The 17,724-nt window shown below is 39.3% G+C and overlaps 1 protein-coding gene across 2 annotated transcripts in view; it reads right to left on the reverse strand.

Annotated features, from left to right (window-relative positions):
• Positions 1-17,724, reverse strand: part of Pou6f2 (POU class 6 homeobox 2) — a 400,415-nt gene that overhangs the window by 288,172 nt on the left and 94,519 nt on the right. The window lies entirely within an intron of this gene.

Here is a 17,724-nt window from a genome sequence, read left to right on the forward strand (position 1 = left end):
TCTCCCTCTTCCCTCCCCCCCCACCTCTCTCTCTTGCTTATCAACAATCTGGATGCCTAAATTTTTGGCATGACTTCGAGAATGTTTTTCCAAACAAGCTATTAGGATTACCTAACACAGAATTGCCATCAAAGCAAATTTCTATTCCAATCAAGTCCAATTCCACCTAACTGGAATTGGACAGCAGGCCAAAGACGAGTGGTAGGTAAGACAGACACAATTTCTGCTCTCCTAGAACTCAACATCATCACTGGCTTCCTTGAGATTCCTTCCAAGGAGAAAACAAGTCAGCCATTCTCCAAAGAAAGCTCAGATGTGATGGCCAGATACAACTCAGACAGCTTTTGTGACCGCGTTAAGGAATGACCCCGTACCACGATAAGGAGATTCTCCTTTGAGTCTTCCAGAGCCTTTGATTCCGTTTGCACTCCTGAGTCTGCAGGCTGCCTTTGCAGATATATTTATTTTTACCGTGATATTCCAAAAGCAATATCGCCTCTTATCGTGACCCTGGATTTCCTCCTAACGACATTTAGAGAGGCTTTTACTAAACAAGGATGTGGCAAGAGATTTGTTCTTAGACTCCAATCGACTTCTACAGAATTTCATTCGAATTTCTTTTCAGAGGTAAATGTACTTCTTCACTGGGCAGAAAACTTAAATCAGAGAGCAGGAATAACTTGTGATTCTAATAGAAGATAAGAAAGGCTTATTTTTATATCTAGCTGCCAGGCTCCCTGAAAACACATGGCGATCATAGATCCCACCTACCGTATCATTTTAGCTTTCTTGCTTGCTTCCTAGTAAGATGTTCAGTAAGAATAAAACACTCCCAGTTTCATCCTGTGCACATTTGGCACTAGGGATAATCAGATTTCTGTGGGACAACAGACAATGGGCTGGAATTATATATGTACACACTAAGGAGTCTAAATCAACAGACTATATATATATATGTGTGTGTGTGTATATATATATATATATATATATATATATATATATATATATTTGAGTTAAGACAGACATCTATTGTTTGCCTATTTCTTACCACCTTAGGTGTAACAATCTAGATGTCATAGCTTTTGGCATGTTCACACTAGCTGCTTCATCTTGGTACTTGACTGGAATTCAGCTCCTGGATGTCTAGGAGACAGAAGTCATGCTGAGTTTCTTGGGATTAGAGACTTGCTACAGTGGAGAGTTCAGAAATGTCATTTTGTCTCAACTTGAATTTAATCTTGGAGAGATAACATATAGGGTTCAAAAAGGAAATGATTTCACCAAAAAATAAAAATATAAATGTGCATACATATAAATGATACTGCCTAGAATACTTCTTCCAAATGGGACATTCCCATAGATCACCTCCTACACTGCCTTAGAATTTCCCAGGAAGTTTCCATCCTGTTTATAAGTCTTCATAGTGGGTCACTGAGCTTCCTCAGGTACCTAAGTGTCTTATTCTTTCTTCAGTCAGATCTTAGTCCTAGTGTCTCTTCATGCAACCACTTCCAATCCAGCACTCTCTTGTTCTTTTTCCTGCTCAATTTTTCTTCATGGCCTTTGTCTTCATCTCAGGGATTCATATTTATTTGTCCCTCCCTCTTTTCCTTCCTTCCTTCCTTCCTTCTTTCCTTCCTTCCTTCCTTCCTTCCTTCCTTCCTTCCTTCCTTCCTTCCTTCCTTCCTTCCTTCCTTCCTTCCTTCCTTCCTTCCTTCCTTCCTTCCTTCCTTCCCAACTGGAAGGTCAGCTCCACAGTTCATCTTTCAATTTCTATAAAATGTCTCTGTTCCTTACTGAAGTTTCTAGAACATGATACACTCTAAATTCTGGTTGAATGAATGAATGGATATTGCTTGCCTAAGCCAAGATAATATCAAAATCTCTCTTTATTGTTTTAACATCTCTTTTGGGTAAGGAACCAGAGTTTCCTGTGAGGCACTGGATCTGTTCATCCTGGAGAGGGTGTAGGTGGGGAGAGGGGAAGGGTGGTGGTGGAATCTGCTAAAGCAGCCAGAGCCACAAGTGGTCATTGGCCACTTAAAATGTGCCAAATTCAGCTAGAAACCAGTGGTTTATGTCTAGGATCCTAGCTACATGGGACTCTATGATCTGGGGGATTGTGGTCTAAGTCCAGTCTAGGTAGAAAAGCCTAAGACCTTCTATCTGCAAAATAATCAGCAAAAAACTTGGCTGGGGACATGGCACAAGTGGCATGGCACACAAACTGAGCAAGCAAGCCAAACAAGCAAAGCAAGTGGGCAACACATCCTGAGGTCAACTCCCTAGTAAGGGGTAAAATCCCAATTGGAGGCACTATCAGTGGGAACTATGTACAAAAAGGAAGACTAAGTGTTGGAAGAGTGGCTCTGGTGGCAGTGCACCAACCAGTGAGCAAAAGATTCAGATACCAAGTTGAAGTCCCAGCCCTGGGCAAAAATAAATAAATAAATGCTGAATAAAGGAAAACACAAATATCTCAAAAGTTTTTAAAAATTTGTGTATTTCGTAATTTAAAATGTGGCTGCCTTGGTCATTGGATACTGCAGATCTAAAGCCCATTCACCTGTTTTTACAATCTTCAACCTATTTCTTTATCCTACTGGTCCTCTAGGTCAGCACGTGTGGGGATGTATTATACCTATCTATGCATATTTTATATTCATTTAAGGAAAGCTGCACATGTCATTGGTCTTGCTTTTATCCTATTGGTGGTAACATTGACGTGAAAGACTGGATCACCAGGCCTTCCCTTCCCTTTGCTCTGTTTTTCCCTGACCCTTTTGGATGTGAGAAAGTTTGCAATCTCCCCCACCCCCCCAACCATCACATTCCTGGATTATTATTACCATCTTGTACCTTAGCCAGGGCTGACTTCGGTGTACTTTGCTACAAAGGTGAACCCTCATGTGCAGATAAAGATGTGTACACTCACTGTCTCATGTAAGAGCTGATAATGAGCCAGGCAGAAAGGAAAGCTGTCGCTTTGCATCGCATCAGAGTGACTCGAGCGATGTAAAGAAATTAAAAGCTCCCGGTGGCAGTGGATTCTATTCCTCTGTCATTAGCTGTGTGGGAGCGTCTGGCCCCATTCACGAGGCTGGAAGCCATGGGAGCCTCTGGTCCTCAGGGAATTTGCTGTGAATGCTGCCTTATGCCCCACTTCTTTTTCATACACAAATTGATACTCTTTGTTTTTCCAAAAAATATTATTTAGGTCCAGCTACTATGTATGGAGAGGGAGAAAAGAAGGAGCAAGAAAAAATAAGACAAGGAAAAGAGACAAAGAGCCAATGCATTAAACCCGTCATCAAGAGCAAAAACCAAAGTACTACTTCCAGTGGATGTACATGCAAGAGTATATTTGTTTGTCTGTATGAGAGACCTTATAACAGAATGAATACAAAAATGTGATTTCTTTATAATTTCTTCCTTTTCTTGCTCTCTTTGCCTTTTTGTTGAAGCTGGCCTGCTGAAAATGAATAAGACTAGCAAACTCAGGACTGATTCTTATTTCAGGCTCAGAAATATGAAAAAAAATGTAATATATTTTTAACAGAAAGTCTCAGAATATATGCTTCAATCTTGGAGTTTCAAAAAAGGCAGCGAATCAGGCAGAAGGACAGAAGGTTACAGATTAGTACTGGTCATTGCTCAGAGTACAGGTTATAAATAATAAAAGAGGAAAGGGTGAAGGACACTCGAATATAACTGGGACCCACAATGGAATAATCAAAGCAGAGAATCTAATTTCAGCTTTAAAAAATACCATCTAGCTTGGGATGCTAGCTGTATAGGAATCTTTCTACTAATGCTCCGCATAGATACAAAACAGCCCACCTTGCAGGTTCATGCTTCAGAATTTCAAGACCACTACTGGGCCACTGGCAGAGTTTGGGGTTTACCAGTGTGGAATTTGTAGAGAAAATAAGCATCTTTTCAATGGAAATTAAGACATGATTAAAAAGAAGGAAAGGGAAAGGAAAAAGGAGTATAGGAAATACTCTTCTACCTACATCCAAGATCTATCCTTTTACATACTGTATAAATTCACAACACATAAACATTCTAGAAGACATCTAACATCATACATAGAGGAATTGTTCTGTCCAATTTATCAACATTTCTTTTTTATATAAGTTTTTTTATTGTGAAAATACTGTACAGAGGGGTTACAATTACATGAGCAAGGTAATGAGTACATTTCTTATCCAGCATTGTTGCCTCCTCCTTTGTTTTTCCCTTACCATCCCCATCCCTTTCCTCCCACCTCACAACTACACACTTCCCCACCCCTCCCCCCTCTGGCCTAAATTGTAAAGTTTGTTTTTCAACTTAGTGTCTTGTACATCTCATTGTTACAATGGGTCAACCTGTATCCTTATTTAAACATTTTGTTTTTGCCCTTCCCTTCCCCAAATTATACTGACATCAAATACAGTGAAACAGGGGTTATACTGTGGGGGAGGAACATACAAAGCAACAAAAAAAAATCACATGGTACGTTAGAAACAATAGCAAGAAAGAAAAAAACCACTTGTGTCCCTATCTTGGGGTTCATTTCACTTAACTGCATCTTATCTGGTCATATGTACATAACTTTTGACCTTTTCTACTTGTCCCAGACATTTCTATAAGCAATAAAATCTTTGCATACTGCCCAACACAAATAGCAAAGAAAATACAAAAAAAAGAAGAGAGGAAAACTTAAGCCTAACCAAAGCTTCAAGATCCATTTACATTTCAGTTAATGGTCTTAACCCAAACATAAGCAAATCTGACTTCTGAAAATATATCTTATGTTGAACAGACAGAATACTTGTACAACACATGACTGTTACTTAGGGGGTTGTATGTGAATCCCGTGATATGGGCTCCCTGAACATGGTTGCAATCATGTTGCTATAAGACTCAGTCTAGACCAAGAGGTATTAATACTTGTGGCTGTTGCTACTACTTCTGTGAAACCCCCATTTCTGATATGAGAGCTCAGTGTGAGCCCTGATAGTATAGAAGCCCCAAGTAGGAAGAGAATCACTTGGAAAATTAAGGTTACCCTCTTCTTACTGAGTGACAATAACTAAAATAACAAAGATCAATGGTGTTCATGCTATCTTGGAAGTTACTCTTATGCACTACAAAACACAATTAACTTTCTTCAGCTTTTTGAGTGAGGTAAGCCAAGAGCAAAGAGACAAATGGCACAGGTCTCCCTGATATGTGGATGTTAAATACAAAATGCAAGGAGATATGACTATATAAACAGAACCCAAGAAACAAAGGACCGCCACTCATCTTGTCATATCATTACTAAATGACCCCATGTTGTTGACCATATATATGGTATATGTATACACACAGCTGAGGAAAGCTAGGGGGAGGACACAGAATCAGAGGGAAACAGGGGAAAACTTATAACAGAGATGCCCATCAGCTGCACTGGACATTGATGAAAACGAACTGAGCAGCTCAAGGGCAGCGATGGGAGGGAGGGAATGAGATGGAAAGAGGGAACAGCTAACACTAAGCAAAAGGAAAGAAATGTACATACCACCCGATGTGGAAGAAATAGTTGTATTGTCAAAGCTCATAGAATTCACAAACTTTATAGACCATGATAATGACAATTTGCCTCACGAAGGTTAGAATGTGTTTGTGACGCTAAGTATCACTATTACCATACTGTGAAATTTGTGAAATTTATGTAATCACTTATCCACACTAAAAATGAAAAAAACAGACAAAGAAAAGTTGCTGATCACTTTTGCTTGCTACAATTTTATTTCTGAAAATGTGCAAAGGTAAATAGAATTTGTGTTATCAGAAAACCTCAGCAGGAGACTGAATATTGTAGCAAACTAACAAGTAACAGAAGAAGTGTTCTTCATTCCAACTACCCTTCATTCCTGGAGTGGGAGACAGTGTTTAATTCATGAATCTACACTATGTCCTCTCGTGCATGACTCAAGCCTATCCCATGCTAGTGAGCTGGTGGCTTATGTCTATAATCTCAGCTGCTTAGGAAGCTGAGATCTGAGGACTGTGGTTTGAAGCCAGTCTGGACAGGAAAGTCCATGAGACTCTTTTTTTGGTACATTTTTTATTGTAAAAATGTGATACAGAGGGGTTACAGTTAAATGAACAAGGTAATGAGTACATTTCCTATTGAGCATTGTTGCCTCCTCCTTTGTTTTCCACCACCATCCCTTCCCTCCCACCTCCACAACTACCCCACTTCCCACCCGCTCCCTCCCTCAACGAGGTTGTAAAGATCATTTTCAACATAGTGTCTTGTACATCTCATTGTTAGAATGGGTCAACCTGTATCCTTATTTAAGCATTTTGTTTTTTCCCTTCCCCTCCCGGAATTAGAGAAGTGTATATATAAGATGCAGGGCACCGGAATCAAATACAGTGAAAATAGGGGTTATACTGTGGGGGAGGAACATACAAAGCAACAACAAAAAAAAATCACATGGTACAATATAAATACTTTAGAAACAATAGCAAGAAAGAAAAAAGATATTTGTGTTCCTATCAGGGTTCATTTCACTTAACATCATCTTACATGGTCATGTGTACATAGCTTTTGGCCTTTTCTGCTTGTCCTACACATGTACTAGTTATTGCAAATAAGGGAAACCATGGGACCTATGTTTCTTTGGGCCTGGCTTACTTCACTTAATATAATTTTTCCCAAGTTTTTCCATTTCCTAACAAATCAGGCAATGTCATTCTTTCTGATGGAGGCATAGAATATATATATATATATATATATATTTTTTTTTTTTCTTAATACATTCATCTACTGAGGGGCATCTGGGTTGGTTCCATATCTTAACTATGGTAAATAATACTGCAATAAACATAGTTGTGCTGGTAGCCTTAGTATAGCCTTGTTTGTGATCATTCAGGTAAATGCCCCAAAGTGGGATTGCTGGGTCATAGGAGAGCTCTATGTGGAGTCTTGAGGAACCTCCATACTGCTTTCCAAAGTGGTTGAACAAGTTTACACTCCCACCAACAATGCAGTAAGGTTCCCTTCTGACCACATCCCTTCCAGCATCTGTTGTTATTAGAGTTCTTGATTATAGCTATTCTAACTGGGGTGAGGTGGAATTTCAATGTTGTTTTGATTTGCATTTCTTTTATGACTAGAGAGGTTGAGTATTTCTTCATGTGTCTATTGGCCATGCTTCTTTCCTCTTCAGAGAAGTTTCTCTTTAAGTCTTTAGCCCACTTATTTATTGGGCAGTTGTTTCTTTGGAAGTGGAAGAACCTCCCACGCTCCTGGATTGGAAGGATCAACATCGTGACAATGGCAATACTTCCAAAGACTGCCTACAAATTTAATGTGATACCTATCAATATTCCAGCCTCATCCTTCAATGAAATAGAAGAAGCAATCCAAAAATTCATATGGAACAATAAAAGACCGAATAGCTAAAACAATCCTTAACAGATAGAACAGTGCTGGAGGAATATTAATACCAAATTTCAAACTCTACTACAAAGCCATAGTAATCAAAACAGCTTGGTACTGACACAAGAACAGACCTCAGGACCAATGGAATAGAATTGAAAACCCCGAAATGAACCCACAAACCTATAGCCATCTAATCTTCGATAAGGGAGCTAAAAAATGGAATGGAAGAAAGACAGCCTCTTCAGTAAATGGTGCTGGCAAAACTGGTTAACTACTTGTAGAAAACTAAAGCTACATCCTTATATATCACCCTGCACGAGAATCAACTCCAAATGGATCAAAGACCTCGGAGTCAAAGCAGACATCCTGAAAACATTACAGGAAAGAATAGGAGAAACCCTAGGTCTCCTTGGCACAGGCCAAAGTTTTCTTAATAGAGATCCAGAAACACAGCAAATCAAAGAAAAGTTGGACAAATGGGATTGCATGAAATTGCAGAGCTTCTGCATGGCAAAGGACATAGCTAGCAAGATCAATAGAAAGCCCATGGATTGGGAGAAGATCTTCACTAGCCATACAACAGACAAGGGTCTCCTATCTAAAATATACTTGGAACTCAAAAAATTCAATCCCCCAACAACAAATCTCCATAAGAATCTTATCTCCAATTAACCAAATAAAAGCCAGGTGGAGCCCTGGCTAGTAAAGCACTAGCCTTAGAGATAAAAAGCTCAGAGACAATGATCAGGCCCTGAGTTCAAATCCCAGTACTGGCATTTAAAAAAAAAGATTAGCCTATGTGTTAGAGCTGGAGTGCATTTATGTTTTTTTAGGCTTGTGTGATCACTGGCACTGTGTAGATAAAACTTATATTCATATCTAAATACTTATTAATTTCTAGATTTCAAAACCAATTACTTGACTTTTTTCTTGACATATGTGAAGCTGCTGAAATGTCAGTGTGTACAACTGTAATAAAAGAATAAAACAAAGGTCAAGTCATGAAAGCTAGAACCACCCCAAGAAACTGGGAGAGGCCTTAAAGATGCCCACAAAATTCTGAAAATGAGTGAGAGATAATGAAGCTATCATTAATGTATTTTAAATCTTGGTCATGCTGTCAAAGATAGTAGATGAAGCTCCACTGGTGTTTTGAAAACATCCCACATAAGCAAGGAAATGATTCTCTAATAGCTGAGGAAATTATGTGTAACTATATGGGATTACAAATTAAGAGGGGTATTCTGTTGTGTGCTGGTGACTTACACTTGTAATCCTAGCTACTCAGGAGGCTGCAATCTGAGGATCATAGTTCAAAGCTAGCCTGGGCAGGAAAGTCCATGAGACTCGTATATTCAATAAACTACTTTTAAAAATGCTGCAAGTGTATCTGTGGCACAAGTGGTAGAGCACTACCCTGAGCCAAAGAAGCTCAGAGACAGCACCCAGGCCCTGAGTTTAAGGACCAGCGCACACATGGGTGTATGCACGTGCACGCACATGCGTGCACACACACACACATTCACACATGTGTGCAGGTATGCACATAAGGAAGATGTCCTAATCCAAGTGTAACTCAGACAATGAAAAGTATGATTTTCATAAGCATCCACTCAAACACATGTTCTGGCTCTTATGCTGTATGTGTTTTCTGTTTCTCTGAGGAAGCAGATAACCTTTTGGCTTTCCCTAGGGGTTGGGGTACATGTCCTCATTTCTTGTGAACCACGTGCCCATTGCATAGCACACGATAAAGTGATAGCTTCTGCAGCCTGGATAATGAATCTATCTGCATCACTTGAACATTGACTGGAGATCTATTATTCCTGTCAGCCATAGTGACAGCTGATGTGTGCGCAGCACCTTTCATCATCTCCATCCCTGGACACCCCAGGATTTACATATGGGAAAACGGGAGATTCAGAGTAGTTAAGTAGCTCACTTAGATCACACAGCTTGTAGCTGATTAAATACAAAGCGCATCTATACTGATGATCCTCTCAATGTGCGTTCTTCATTGAACCCCAAACAGATTGGCCTAAGAAGCAGCTTGTTTAAAAATAAAGGGAAAAGAAATAAAGCATCAAGGGGAGGCAGGAGTCTTGCAATTATATGCATCCATAAACTCTCTTTTTAAAATTTAAAATTTTAATGTATTCTTTCTTTGCATTTTATTGTCTGTAAAGGCAATGTACAGAGGTGCTACAGTTATATAAGTCAGATAAGAGTACATTTCTTTTTGAACCATGTCCACAGGCTCTCTTTAAATATAGTTTCAACTACTTATTCTTCATGAGGTCAATGTTAAATTCCTTACAAACCTGATCACACACAGTGGCCTGTGAATATGCCCTGTCAACTTAAAGAGCTTCCTAAGTTTCTCTAGAAGTCTACTTGCCCAAATTTTCCCAGAGAGGCCAGGTTTTGGTAGATGTTGAGGCTGCTTCAGACCACACACTCTTTTGTACTCAGTCAAGTCATGTGAATTCTATACATCACTCACATTCTAAACACTTAGGGAATGTTCATCACTTAAAGGTAGGTTGCAGAACAATATTCAGGAAGTGCTGGATATTTATGCAAATTTCTAAACAAAGATAGGCCAACCAAAGGCATAAATTAATTAAGAAAGTGGCAAACCTATCGTCTGCATATTATAACGCAATGAATGAGGAGGAATAGTGAGAAGCATGTGTTTTGGCAGAGAATGTGGGAAAGTCATTTAGAAATCATGAGTCTTAACTGTGCCACTTGAACAAAAGGAGTCTAGTGAGAGATAAGACTCTCACTAGAAAATATTTGGTACCGAAATCAATGTTGAAGCCTTGTTAAACCTACTTCACAGGAAGTAGTACCCAAACTAACACTGAAATGTTTGGTACCAAACCCCGCATCACTGAAGACTTATCTTCTTGATTACCAACTGACAAAGGAGGATGATTGTGTGCAATCCTAGAATGACTCACAGAAGGAGGATCATAGCCTGGCCATTCATTGTACACATGAACAAGTTGAAAGTAGTTTGCTTTCTTGGATACAGTTGACTGGTGCAGAGAGAGGCAACGTTGAGGCTGGCATGGGTCAAAGTAGTGATCTTCACAGGAATCGCTGTGACTTTTCAACCTTTCTCATGGTACTCTCTCTTATATATATATATATATATATATATATATAAAATCATAAATATATTTATATCATAAGTATATATTGATATATATAAAGTAAAACCACAGTTTTACAGAATAGTATCCATACTTCTTATTCATGTGTTATGATGTATATTGACCTTTTCTTCCATGGGAGTGGGGGCTATCTGTGTTGGAATGGCTAACAGCCTTCTAGAAGTTGAACAGGGCAAGGGAATTGAGGCTCCAACTTCTATAAACCTAAACCTACTCAGAGCCTTTGTGTTCTCTTTGGCTGGAACCAAAACTTCTCTGTCTCAGGTTCCCTCAGAGAATAAAGCTCCTGTCTTCCTTCAATCTGGGAGAACCAGTCACCATCCAAGAGAGAAATAGAAAAGGTCCAGTCTAAGTGTTCCTTGTAAGTTCTGCAACCCAACTTCTGGCTTTGAGCAGCATTTTAACACTCCCTGCCCAGGGGCACCTGGCTCCCGCTTTCTGGTGTACCCAGCAAGCAGCAAGAAGGCTCACCTCTCTGCTGCTAAGTCAATTATTGCTCATTGCTCCCCTCTTCCAAAAATTGTGTCCACATATGGTATGCAAGGTCATTTCCTTCCTTCCCTTCCCTGTTCTTGTTTTCCAGATTCCATTACAGCTATGCTTATTGGCTTCCAGTAGAGAATGGAGAAGAAAGGCATGTGATCAGTTTCCTATATTTAACTCAAGGTCTACTTCTGTGATTTTGGTTTTGGTTTGTTTTATTTTTTTCTAACCCTGGATGGTATCAGTACAGGAATTGATTTCCTGGGGAGGATAATGTTGTAACTGTAGTTTGCATTTCCTTGGGAGCATTTATATTTACTCTGTTTCGCTGCATACCCCCACCCCTAGCCCAAGCTTTCAGCAACCACAGGGAAGATTTATTATCATAATGATTTACCATGTAACGTGGAAGCAATAATTCATTTGCTATTAAGTAATTTTCTGGGTACACACTGCTGAATTCTTTTGAAACATACCTATCTTTCATAATGTATAAAATTGATATGCAACCCAACCCATGGGACTCGTGGCTATAATTCACTTCAAAATAGAAGCCTTCTTAGGTTTCCCATTCAGAAAAGATGCCCAGTACCCAGTGTCATTGCAGAGAAATTGGAACAGGTGTTTTGTTTTGTTTTGTTAAATTCACTCCCGAAACTTCCCCAAACCTGACACATTACCTAAAATTCAAGTGGCTTTAAATGATCTTTCCTTAGGAGTTTCTCTCCTTTGTGTATATGCCCTCTTGGGAGATGTTAACACAAAAACATCTCAGTGTAATCCAGAAAATTAAAGACTTCTGTTTGGAGCGAGGATGAGCATCAGAGTATCTGACACTGGAGGAAAGGGGGACTCATTTCACAAAATAATAAGGAGGCTTAGCCGAGTGCCAGTGGCTCACGCCTGTAATCCTAACTACTCAGGAGGCTGAGATCTGAGGATCACGGTTCAAAGCTAGCCCAGGCTCTTAACTCCAATAAACCACCAGAAAATTGTAAGTAGTGCTGTGGCTCAAATGGTAGAGTGCTAACCCTGAGCTGAAGAGCTGAGGGACAGCGCCCAGGCCCAGAGTTCAAGCACCATGACCAACAACAACAATAACAACAACAGCAAAAAAGGAGGCTGCTAAGAGAATAAGAAGTCATTCCACACCCAAGGAGGTGGCTATTCATGTCAGTAGCTAAGAGAGAAGGGTTTGAGGGTCAAGGAGATCTGAGGTCAAATCCTGATTCATTGAATGTCTGTGTAATGTTAGACAGTCTCTTTTTTTATCTCTTCATCTGCAAAATGGGTATGCTAATACCTATTTCAAAGGATTATAAGAATTAAATTAGATGTATGAAAAGTGCTCAGCAATAGCAAGATCAATAGAAAGCCCACTCAAAAAATTAAAACCCCCAACAACAAATCCTCAAAGAAACAACTGCCCAATAAATAAGTGGGCGAAAGACTTAAAGAGAAACTTCTCTGAAGAAGAAAGAAGGATGGCCAATAGACACATGAAGAAATGTTCAACATCCCTAGCCATAAAAGAAATGCAAATCAAAACAACATTGAGATATCACCTCACTCCAGTTAGAACGGCAAAAATCAAGAACTCTAACAACAACAGATGCTGGAGGGGATGTGGACAGAAAGGAACCTTACTTCATTGTTGGTGGGAATGTAAACTTGTTCAACCACTTTGGAAAGCAGTATGGAGGTTCCTCAAAAGACTTCACATAGAACTCCCCTATGACCCAGCAATCCCACTTTTGGGCATTTACCCAAATGTTTACAAACAAGACCACACTAAAGCTACCAGCACAACTATGTTTATTGCAGCATTATTTACCATAGCTAAGATATGGAACCAACCCAGATGCCCCTCAGTAGATGAATGGATCAAGAAAATGTGGTATATATACACAATGGAATTCCATGCCTCCATCAGAAAGAATGACATTGCCCCATTTGTTAGGAAATGGAAAAACTTGGAAAAAATTATATTAAGTGAAGTAAGCCAGGCCCAAAGAAACATAGGTCCCATGGTTTCCCTTATTTGTAATATCTAGTATATGTATGAGTCAAGCGGAAAAGGTCAGATAATGTGATGTCAGGAAAATGAACCCTTAGATGTGTATTTTAATGTTTTTTTCTTTCATGCATGTGTTTCTAAAGCATTTATAAGATTATCTCTTTGTTGCTTTGTATGTCCCTCCCCCACAGTATAACCCCTGCTTTCACTATATTTGATGTCAGTATAACTTGTGGAGGAGATGGGGAAAAACCAGTTGTTTAAGGATACAGGTGGACCTGTTGCAACAATGAGAAGTACAAGTTGTCATGTCCAAAACGAGCTTTACAACGTCGGTGCGGGGGGGGGGGGGGGGGGAAGGGGAGGAAGGAGAAGGATTGGGTTTGGGGGGGAAGGGGGGAGGCTGGGAAGGGATGTGAAGGGTAAACAAAGGAGGAGGCTGCAATGCTTGGTAAGAAATGTATTATCCTGCCCATGTAATTGTAACTCCTCTGTACAGTATGTTCACAAATAAAATTAAATTAAATTTTAAAAAAAAGTGCTCAGCAAGGTGTTTGGCTATTCATGACAAATCATGAACACTCAGGAGATAGCAATCCATAATGATAGCAATCATAGCAATGCTAACTTGCTTCAGAATTTCAAAAAGCGATGCCCGAAGTGTCTACGAAAGATAATGCCCACACACAGACCTGCAGAGCAGACTATTCCATCCCCCTGCAGGACAATGAATGCTTCTTCTCATCTCTGAGCAGTCTCACCAACAGATGAGAACACACACACACACACACACACACACACACACACACACACACACACACACACACACACACACACACAGACTCATTCAAAACTGAACCTGATAAATTATAAAATAAGAAATTCCTTAACCTAGGTACAGTCACTTCTCCAGCAACATAGCTACATACACAGTGATTTTTTAATATGCTATTTCATGTTACTTTACCCAAGTGCTATCATTCTTCTCTATTAAAAATGGTCACATCTAGCTGTGTGGGGTCATATATGCCTGGAATCCCAGGACTCAGAAGACAGAGGCAGGAAGAAGACACCAATGTCAAGACCAGCCTGGACTATATAGAAAGACTGCATCTTAGAACAAAAACAACAACAAAATTTGGTGGCATACCAAAATACCAGGCTTGGACCTGAGTTAAAGGAAACTTGAGTTCATCGATTTCTACTTTGGGCCACCAAAACATAGACACCCCAACTTGAAGTTCATATATATATAACTTCAGTAATTACAGAAATGTTGCTGGTTTCTTCCATGGAACCCAAGGAATCTTTATGGATTGGTAAGTCCTGGTCTGGCTTCCAAAGCCATGAAGAAGTTTGCTGTGTGAGGGGAGGGTGATAGGCTCTGCCCCACACAGGGAACATGGGAGGATGGCAAGAAGAGACGGCTGATGGAAGTTACCCTACTGAGAGCCCGATGTTTGGAAAGAAGGGAGCAGAGAAGGACAGATGAAATGCAATATGTCAGTATCTATAAAACAGCTTGGAAGGTTTTCAGGAAAGCTAACGATTAAGACAAAAGGTACAGTTTTGTCTCACACCTCCAGACACTGCCCACTGTAGCTGGTCAGACCAGGCAGCCTGGACGGATCTGGCTCTCTTCAATGCCTTCAGGGTCCTGGGCACCAATCCAGCTGTCATAGTTCCTGTCTGTTAAACAAGAGTAGGCTTATCATGCCTACCTAATATAGAATTATCAAAAAGATAATTTTATAACTGGGAATGTAACTACTGGTAATATATACTTAACTGTTAATGTGTATGTTAGCTACCTAAACCACTGTGATTTAGACATATCAATTCAGAATACATGTGTGCATATAACGTAAACACACAAATAAATCTGTATACCTACCTACTTCTCTGCATGTGTACGCACAAAAGTACGTGAGTACTGTGTTCCAAACTTTGAAGTAAAACTTGTAATTCCTCTTCAGCAAAGGTACATTGAATAATTTCTCCAATGAGCAGCACAAAAATTATTATTTAACATCAAAACACAATAATCTTCCTCTGGTATAAGGTTTAGCACCTTCATTTTTATGGTGTTAAAACTGTAATTCTGTACCTTACCAATGACAACTCATGAAATGAAATTCTTTGCCTTTAATCCTATAAAAAATTGGTTTCATCTCTTTTTTTCAAGAAAAATCAACTTTTCATTAACTTGAAGCAATGATTTCCATGTGAATGATACTGTTTATCTGTATATTCCCCAGATTTGACCTTATTTCTTCTAAGAAATATGGAATATAGCTTTAGGCTTTTGAAAGAAAAGGGAGCTGGAGGAAGATTCTATTTGAATTATCTCCACCTAGCGAGGTTTTAAGACTCACCCACCCATTGACCCATGAAGGGTAAATGCTAAATTCCTGTAGTCAAATATTATTTCTAACCCTATGATGGGATGAATGAGCTTGCCTCTTATTTAAGTTATTGAAAAGTGGATAAGATTTTTACTCTTGGTTGCAATATGATAATCATGATGGCCATCACCTAGCTGTTAATAATGACAAAAATACCAAACACTTGGATTCACTGAGTCATTTCCCTCACAATCTTTATCTTTATGTAGGTAAGCCAAGCACTTTTCCCATGCCATTTCACGTCCATGTTCAATATATGATTACGTGTGCTGTATATACAATGGTATGTTCATCTTTTCTTTTTTGTTTGTAAACTTTATCACCCAGAATACTAAAAGCCCCCTTCCTAGATAAAACCATTTATTTTTTTTACTTTTACCCACAATAGTGATGCTTTTTTTTTATTGAACAAGAGACTTAAATACAGGTTAAACATTCTAAAATTTCATCCCCTCCATATGGATATCATATAAGTGAAGTAAGCCAGACCCAAAGAAACACAGTTCCCCAATAGAAAGCCCGTGGATTGGGAGATCTTCACTAGCCATACAATGGACAAGGGTCTCATATCTAAAGTATACTTGGAACTCAAAAAATTAAATCCTCCAACAACTGTCCAATAAATAAGTGAGCTAAAGACTTAAAGAGAAACTTCTCTGAAGAGGAAAGAAGGAAGGCCAATAGACACATGAAGAAATACTCAACTTCTCTAGCCATAAAAGAAATGCGTATCAAAACAACATTGAGATTCTACCTCACCCCAGTTAGAATAGCTATAATCAAGAACTCTAATAACAACAGATGCTGGAGGGGATGTGGTCAGAAGGGAACCCTACTGCATTGTTGGTGGGAATGTAAACTTGTTCAACCACTTTGGAAAGCAGTATGGAGGTTCCTCAAAAGACTCCACATATAGCTCCCCTATGACCCAGCAATCCCACTTTTGGGCATTTACCCGAATGATCACCAACAAGACTGTGCTAAAGCTACCAGCACAACTATGTTTATTGCAGCATTATTTACCATAGCTAAGATATGGAACCAGCCCAGATGCTCCTCAGTAGATGAATGGATCAAGAAAATGTGGTATATATACACAATGGAATTCTATGCCTCCATCAGAAAGAATGACATTGCCTTATTTGTTAGGAAATGGAAAGACTTGGAAAAAATTATATTAAGTGAAGTAAGCCAGGCCCAAAGAAACATAGGTCCCATGTTTTCCCTTATTTGCAATAGCTAGTATATGTCTGAGACAAACAGAAAAGGTCAGATAAGATGATGTTAGGTGAAATGAACCCCAAGCTAAGGACACAAGTGTTTTTTTTTTCCTTTCTATTGTTTCTAATGCAGTTATAAGGTACCACGTGATTTTTTTGTTGCTTTGTATGTCCCTCCCCCATGGTATAACCCCTGTTTTCACTGTATTTGATGTTGGTATAATTTGGGGAGTGGAAGGGAAAAAACAAATTGTTTAATTAGGATACAGGTTGACCCATTGCAACAATGAGATGTACAAGACGCTATGTCAAAAAAGGAACTTTACAATTTAGGTGGGGGTGGTGGTGGCGGGGAATGTAGTTGTGGAGATGGGCGGGAAGGGATAGTAGGGGAAAAACAAAGGAAGAGGCAACAATGCTTGATAAGAAATGTACTCATTACCTTGCTCATGTGATTGTAGCCCCTCTGTACAGTATTTTCACAATTTAAAAGAAAACTTATTTAAAAAAAAAGAAACATAGGTCCCATGGTTTTACTCATTTGTAATAGTCCTAGCAGATGAGCAGAATAGCTCATATGACCATATAAGATGACACTAAGGAAAATGAACTCCAGTGATAAAGCCATTTCTTAAGAGACACACCCACTGAGCTCTGAATATTCAAACTATGCTTGGACCTAGACAGAGAGCATCTTACTTGACACTTTTTCCTCCATAGTGGGCATGTACTTGTCCCTTGTTCTCCACCTGGGCTTCCCCTCAGTGAACCCCTGTGGCTCATAGTACTGAACCACGTGAGAAACAGATGTGTTGAGCAATTCTCTGATAAATGTCTCCATGTGGTGTGAATGGAAGTTTGGTGTAGGGTGGATTTTGTGGAAATGAGGCACTTTCCTAGTTTACAGAAAGTAAAGATGCAGTGTTTCTAAGACTGTCAATGAAGAGCCAATTTGCAATCAAAAGAAATGTAAGAAAATGACAGGATGATT

This window comes from Dipodomys merriami, unplaced genomic scaffold (assembly GCF_024711535.1).
Source record: "Dipodomys merriami isolate MVZ:Mamm:240054 unplaced genomic scaffold, mDipMer1.0.p SCAF_104, whole genome shotgun sequence".
NCBI lineage: Eukaryota > Metazoa > Chordata > Mammalia > Rodentia > Heteromyidae > Dipodomys > Dipodomys merriami.